Consider the following 7,525-nt stretch of genomic DNA (forward strand, 5'->3'; position numbering starts at 1 on the left):
CTGAAGACTTTTCTGAGAACAGCATGTTTGGAGCAATAAATATTTATCTAGGAGAATACAGCAGACCACCAGTGAGAGTAGCCCTGAGGCCATTTCCAGAGATTATTACATAATGGTTGTAGAGTTTTCCTAACATATGGAACCATCCCCCAAGATGAAGACCTGGGTGTAGGAAATAGGGTGGGGAGATAGCCTCCTGAAAGCTTTACTTCTGCTACTGGCCTCTATCATGAAGACTGCTCTTCTGTGCCTCCCTTTCACTGCCATGCTATGCTGAAACCTCAGGCTTTATTTTGCCACTACTAAGAAATGCCTGATTTTGATCAGTACACGGTGTATAGAAAGAATGGAAAGGATAATAATTGTGCCTTGAACAGAAAGAGTGTGATATGGTCAGGAGAAATCACAAGTAGATCCTAAGCTTGGGTCTGGGAACAAAGGGATGTGAGAGGGATCCATGAAGAAAAATATAAGGAAGATATTTCAATTTTAATGTAATAAGATCAGTGCAGTAAGAACAATCAGGACAGGTTTAGATCTGATCCCAAATCTCATGATATTTTATATTAAAGTAGAGAGACTTTATGTAAGCTTCTTTCATCTAGTCATAACATTTAAATGGTTACACTGGGGATCAATACTTATGAAAAGTGCATTGATACATTTTGAAATAAAAATAATCCTAAGAACATATTTGCTTGGCAACTATCTGCTTTTTCCTCCCCCTTCTTTATAATTAATATTTTACTTTGAACTGGTTTTCTTTGTGAGATAGGAAACTCTAATATGGGAAAGTAAGTAAAATCTGGAAAACCATTTTGACATGAATATGGCAAAGATATACTGATTCCTGTGAGCCCACATTAGTACAAGAAGACACTAGGATTTTCTTTAGAAAAAAAAAAAAGTCAACTTGGGAAAATTTGACCATGGAGTCTTCTTTTCTGTACTTCCTATGAAATATGTAATTATCACTTAGATAAATTGTAAGAGTGTTCACATTCTTTTATTAATAATATCTCTCTTCCATTTTGGTTGATTTCTTGGGAGCAGAACTACATGTTTGTGTTCCTCACATAATGCCAAGGATGGACTGGAGATGAGAAGGGGAGAGTGCCTTAGGCCGGTGGTATCCAGACAAAGTGCTATCAGCTGTGACTTCCCTGGGAACATTCAAGGGGATGATGTTGCCCATCCTCGGCACCTCATGGATGACAGCATTGGTGTAGGGCACGGACTCTTGGTCATCAGTGCTTGGCTGTCTCCCATGGCCAATCACTCTGTCAATCTCAGAGTGTACTGTTTCTGCAAGGAAACAGGGGCCTCTGTTAGCTTTACAGTTTAGTGTTTTCTTCTGAAGACTGAGAAAATGTCTCCAAGATGTTATTTTCTTGTATTTCTTCCAGTGTTCTGTCTACAAAGAAACACCATGTTTCTTACCTTCTCAAAGAATTGCTTTGAAAAACTGTCAGTTCTAATTTTCTTTGGGCTTACAACACAGCCTCAGCTTTCAACCTACTCAGAGCTAAATAGGTGTGATCAGCCTGGCTAAGCTCATAGTAGTAACCAATCAGGCATCTGCAAATAAGTTCACATCACGTACTTGTTTATATAAAAAAAAAAAAAAGCTAAGTTTTCAGAATTTGATATTCCCAGATATCTACAATCAAGGCATCAAGAGAGGTTTTTTTTTTAATGTGATAATGATTAATCTGTCTCTAGATGACAAAGTTTTGCTGTGTCCTAGTACCTGAATGAGAAGGCAATCACTTTGGTTTCTGGTATTTTTAATACGTATATTAAAATATTTTATTTTTCTATTTGTGTGTACTTGCACATGTTCTAAATTGATAGGTGAAGTTCAGAGGAAAATTGCAAGAGTCAGGTCTCTTCTTGTACTTTTTGTATTCTGGGGATTGAACTAAGGATTGTGGGCTTGAAGCCCAGTACCTTTATGAGATGAACCATCTCATCGGCCTGTCTGTTATCTTTCTAAAAGTCACTAATGCAGTTCACAAGGCTAATCACTTCCTAACATCACTCCATTGCTAATTGAACTTCACAAAATTATTTCAATTACCGAACAACTGTAGATTGTGATTTCCTAAGGAGATATATCAGAGTGGAAGGCACATTCCAAAGTCTTTGTGAACATTGTTGCCATTGCTGCTGCTGAGGCTACTTATATACTTCCAGACTCAGTTTCCTCATTTGACTTCTAAGAATAAATAGGACTTCTTTTTTTTTCTTTTTTTTTATTGGATATTTTATTTACATTTCATATGTTATCCCCTTACCCCATCCCCCACCCACCCGGGAACCCCCCATCCCCTTACCCCTCCTCCTTCTTCTCCGTGGATGTAACCCCCACCTACCCCCCCACTCCCACTTCCCCACCCTCAAAATTCCCACCCCCTGGGGCGTCCAGCCTTCATGAGGTCAAGGATCTCATCTTCCATCTGTGCCCGGCAGGGCCATCCACTCTTACATATTCAGCTGAAGCCCTGGATCCCTCCATAAGTGCTCCCAGGCTGGTGGTTAGGACCCTGGGAGCTGTGGTTGGTTGGTATTGTTGCTCTCCTCATGGGGCCACAAACCCTTTCAGCTCCTTCAGTCCTCACTCTAACTCCTCCATTGAGAACCCCATGATCAGTTCAATGGCTAGTTGTGAGCCTTATTTTAAGAATGTTTTGATAATTATGTGAACTAATATAAGCATAATGAGGAGTTGAAACTTCTAGACTTCTCCTTTACATTTTCAACATTTTCTATCTTAACAGAGATTCTATTGTTCTCCAGCTAAAAAATTTCATTTCTAAATTTTCTTTGGAGTCAATGTGAGCAGTGACTCAGTTCTTACCAGTAAAATGGAAATAGACATTATGTTTTATTTTGTCCAAAGTTCTGAAAAGATGGCTCCCTGCTTCCTTCCTCTATACCTTGCCAGTGGATACAAAGGCAGTTCTCATAGGATCCACTTTAGAAAGTTAGGAAATTCACTTCATGTTTAACTCAGTAACAAGTTGAAAGGAATTTGGAACAATAAGATCTTTACAGGATATAGTTTAGAGTTTTCTTCTTTGAGAGACATAAACATCTATTAGTGTACTACAGTCCATAAATACTTAATTGGGGATAAGCATATAACAAAATATTACCATAATAGACATGCTTTATTTTTTAAGGTAAAGCCTTCCTTTGTAGTCAAATGACCCCAAACTTGTACTACTCCTGCCTTAGTCTCTCAAGTATTGCAAATAAATTTTGCCAACCACAGATCACAATAAAATTTAAGGCTACAAATCAATAATTATTAAGTATGCTCATATTACTGTATATGTAAATGCTAAGGAATTGTTATTTGGAATTGAAATTTAATGTCCATTAATTATGTTCAATATTCCCCTACCCTCATTCCATATTTCCTCTCTAGGAAGTTAACTATTTTAGATGACTCTTTTGAGTGGTTTAGGACAATTTGTACAATTTTGCAGTTGGTTTCTTAACTTAGCACTGTGTCCTAAAAGCTCATTTATGCTAGAGGACTTATCAAAACTTCTTTTCCTCATGATTGAGTTGTGTTTCTAGGTTATGGATGTCATTGTTTATCCATTCACAGTCCATCAATGAATGCTCTGGTTGGTCCTATCTCTTGATTACAGAGCATGTTGCAAAATAAGCATGGGTGCAATAAATGTCATGTAACACTGTTGATATTCTGGAGCCTTTGCTATAGAAATCAAATCTGATCCACAGTAGCTTTCATGGTTGTAAAATGTAAATCTTCAGACAGACATGCATTTTAAATTGTAACCCCAGATGCATATTGTAAAAGTTTGAATAAAAATGTTTCTCATAGGCTCGGGTATTTGAACACTTCCAGTTCTTGGCATTGTTTGTAGAGATTGTAGAATCTTTAACAAGAGTAGTTTTGCTAGAAGAATTTTGTCACTGGTGTCAATTTTGAATAACTTTCTGTTTCCTGTGTGTAGTTGAGATGTTATTTTTAGTTTCATGCTTTGGTTATCAGCTGCCAAGCTTTCTCCACCTTTATGGAATTTATTCTTGGAACCATAAACCAAAAGATTCTTTTCCTTATTTCAACTGCTTTTGGTCATGGAGTTTTATCCAGTCATAGATGAGTAACTAATACAGAAAATGATACAAAGAGATGGGGTTGCTGCTGTGGGAAACCTGAGCATGTTAGACCTTATTTTATTTATTTTTGAGAAGTGTGAAGGACTTGGCAACATTAGTTTAGAAAAGTGGCTCCAAGTTGTAAGCAGAGCTTAATGGGCCATTCTAGTAGGAGTGTAAAATGCACTAATACAGTCCTAGATCATGATGCTTCAGAGGACAGAGGGCCTGAGGAGCAACTGAGCCGCAAGTCCATTCGACTTGTTTCATCAAGAATCCACTGTCCTTGTGCCGTTGCCTTAACAGCTTACTGATGGCTAATTTTAAAAGTAATTTTTTTGTCAAAGAAAAAATTTTAAGAAACTATAACATTGAGTCTCTGGCATGGCTATTACTGGTTACTCTTAGCTCTACAATTGGAAAGAGTCAGGTGGGCAGAATGAAGTTTAAAAAAATACATCTTTGAGGAAAAAAGCCCTAAAAAGCTTAATGTTGCCCCAAAGCCTATGCTAAATAGGGGGCTGTACATAAGTTTTAAAGAAATCATGTCAATTAAGAAGATGCCTATTGTTCTTCACCGAACCATGAGAAGAGCTTACAGAAGGTAAGACACTACTCAGCTAGGCTTCCAATTTATAAAAGGAGAAGATACAAGGAGGGAAACCTCCTGGAATACAAAAGCTACTGCAAATGTGATGCAAAGGGCAAGATGCTATCACAGTGTGACAGCTGAACATGTCAGTGTCATCATCATGCTTTAGCAGTTCAGGAGATGCAAGAGTGACAGGCTTGATGATTCTTCCTTTAGATGTTCAAACAGCTGCTGAGGGAAGCTGACATCTAACAGTGGAGTCCCCATTTGAAGGCTATAAGAGTTCATTGCATAGGATTCTGAAAGTGAAGCCCATGTTCAGTAGAATTCCCAAGATGTTGGAGATGTGATGCCCATAAGACACTACAAAGGACACTTCACATAGGTAGTGCAAGTAGCCCTAGAGAGAGTTTATGTTGCAGGCAACAAAGGCACATGAGTGGAGACATCTTAGTCCCATGAAACTAAATTTCGTGCATTTGGTATTTGATCACTTGAATTTTATTTTTCTTTAAGCATTTCCTCACTATACCTTCGTTCTTTCATTATGGAATGAGAATGTGTATTCCCTGCCAGTGTATGCTTGAAGTCTATAAATCTGAATTTGGGTTTTACATTGGGTCACAGTTAAGAGTTTGCCTTCAGTATCTGAAAAGACTTTGAACTTCTTTTCTTTGAACATATAGGGACAATTAAAGGCTACAGGGACTTTTAAGTTTGACTAAATGCATTTTTCATCATGACGTACCATGAATCTATAGAGAACAATGGTCCAAATGAAGAGGATTAATTGAGAAATATAAAGTATAGGCACTAGTATTCAAATACTTAGTTCTAGGAGGTGGTTTGGGAATCGAAGGATCCTTTAGGAAGTAGAGCCTTGATGGAGAAAGTATGCTACTGGGGATGGTTTTGCGGGTTCTATCCTTGTCCTACTTCTAGTTTTCTCTTTGTTTTATGTTTGCAGTTGAGATGTGATATTTAAGCTTCTTGGTCACATTACTCACTGCCATACATCCTCCATAATTATATACTCTGTCACTTAAAATAAACTCTCCAATATATAAATTGGTTTTGGTTATATTATTATATCTCAGCAACATAATTGTATGTAACAAACATATAAAAATATATAGCTGTAATAATACACACATTTTGTATCAATAAAGGAAAAAAGGCTGGGCATGAAAGAAAGCTCAGTAAGTAAAGTGATAGCTATGCAAACATGAAGATCTGACTTTGCTCCCTAGAATCTCTTTTTAAAAATTTCAGGCATGGTGGCATCTACTTCTAATCTCACTGTACTGGAGAAAGGGAGAGAGGCCAATTTCCATGGCTCACTTGCAAGAGAGTCTTGTCTACTTGGTGAGTTTGAGACAGCTAACGAACCTGTCTCAAAAAGTGGATGGAGGAGAAGAAATGACCATTTTATTTTTACTACATGGGAGACATTGTTACCACTACTCTTATTTTCGTCTTAGGGCAAAATATTTGGATTGAATGTGCCATAGTATCTTTATCCTTCACTCATAAACTATTACCAAAATTAACAAAAAGTTTCATGACATGAAAATATTCTTATCTCCCATGTGAAAAATTTTTTCTATAATCCAGAGGAAAAAAAATAATAGGATTGGACATTCTTTCTGAAGGACTTAAAATTCCAGTGGAGATATAAACAGTGTGCAAAGCCCATAATGGGGCATATTTTGCAATCTCTCAAGGGAGAACATGGAAGCAATTTTTCTAGGCAGTAAATTCTTAGCTGATATTAAAACATTTTATTGAATAATATCTGAGAAAATACTTCTGAAAGCTCCAGAATTTGGTATAGGACATTTTTTTTTGGTAGATGGAAAGCCCAATATTGTACATAGTAGCAAGATTAGAGCAATGCCATTGGGGAAGATGTAATGTTGAAAGGCAACATGCAGAATGTGTGTGGTTGAGTCTGGACAGCAGAGGTAACATCAATAGGATACCAGGTATCAGACTGAAGCATCTTGGTGATATCCAGGACAAAATGAGAAGGGACTGCTGGAAATGAAGGACTTAGTGGATTGTTCATTGCACACTGTCACTCTTTGCTGGAAACTATCACAAGGACAACTGACTTCTCTATTTGACTCTAAAACTGAGGATTCTTTAAAGCATAGAGTATAAAGTCTGCACCCATGACTCATTACAATCCTGACAGGACATGTGAAGGCCATGCCTGTTCTCCAAAAGAGCTGATCTCCCAGGTGTTCCGTTTCTTTCCACCACTCCACTATTCCACCTTCTGGCCCTATCTAAACAACAAATTTCAGAAACACTGTTCTCCCTGGTCTAGGCACATCCAGCACATGCTCACCTTGCACTTCTGGGTTTGAAGTTATGTAGAGCACAGCCCAGCACAGTGTGTCAGTTGTTGTCTCTGATCCAGCAAAGAAGATGTCCAGGGTGCTGTGGATGAAGTTTTCTTTATTGAAACTTGTAGTAGTCTTGTCTCAGTACTAGAGAAGAGAGTTTGTCTTTTTTTTTTTAAAGTTAGCAAATTTGTGATTATCTCATTCACAGAATTTAGAAAGTGGAAAGTGAATTTAGAAGGAATCTTTCTAAATGATACTCCCTTTCCTCTAATTGGAGAGTGGAGTTCTCATTTAAAAAGCTCCTGAAGCTTAGAAATCAAAACAACTGTTATCTTATGACTATAGTTTTGTAAAAGCTTTTAGTAAAAATGGAAATTATTGGATACAAAAGAGGATTTTCTTGCATGTATCATTTATATCACTAAGTCACAGCATGGCCAACAGT

The 7,525-nt window shown here is 37.4% G+C and overlaps 1 long non-coding RNA gene across 1 annotated transcript; it reads right to left on the reverse strand.

Moving 5' to 3' along the window:
- Positions 1 to 984: 984 nt before the first annotated feature.
- Positions 985 to 7,295, reverse strand: LOC114616388. Its single transcript, XR_003710625.1, has 2 exons — positions 7,083 to 7,295; positions 985 to 1,305 (listed from the first exon to the last, which is right to left on the reverse strand). It is a non-coding gene; the product is annotated as an uncharacterized LOC114616388 (long non-coding RNA).
- Between the last annotated feature and the right edge of the window lie 230 nt (positions 7,296 to 7,525).

Source organism: Grammomys surdaster, unplaced genomic scaffold (assembly GCF_004785775.1).
Source record: "Grammomys surdaster isolate TR1022 unplaced genomic scaffold, NIH_TR_1.0 319142, whole genome shotgun sequence".
In the NCBI taxonomy this organism is placed as follows: Eukaryota; Metazoa; Chordata; class Mammalia; order Rodentia; family Muridae; genus Grammomys; species Grammomys surdaster.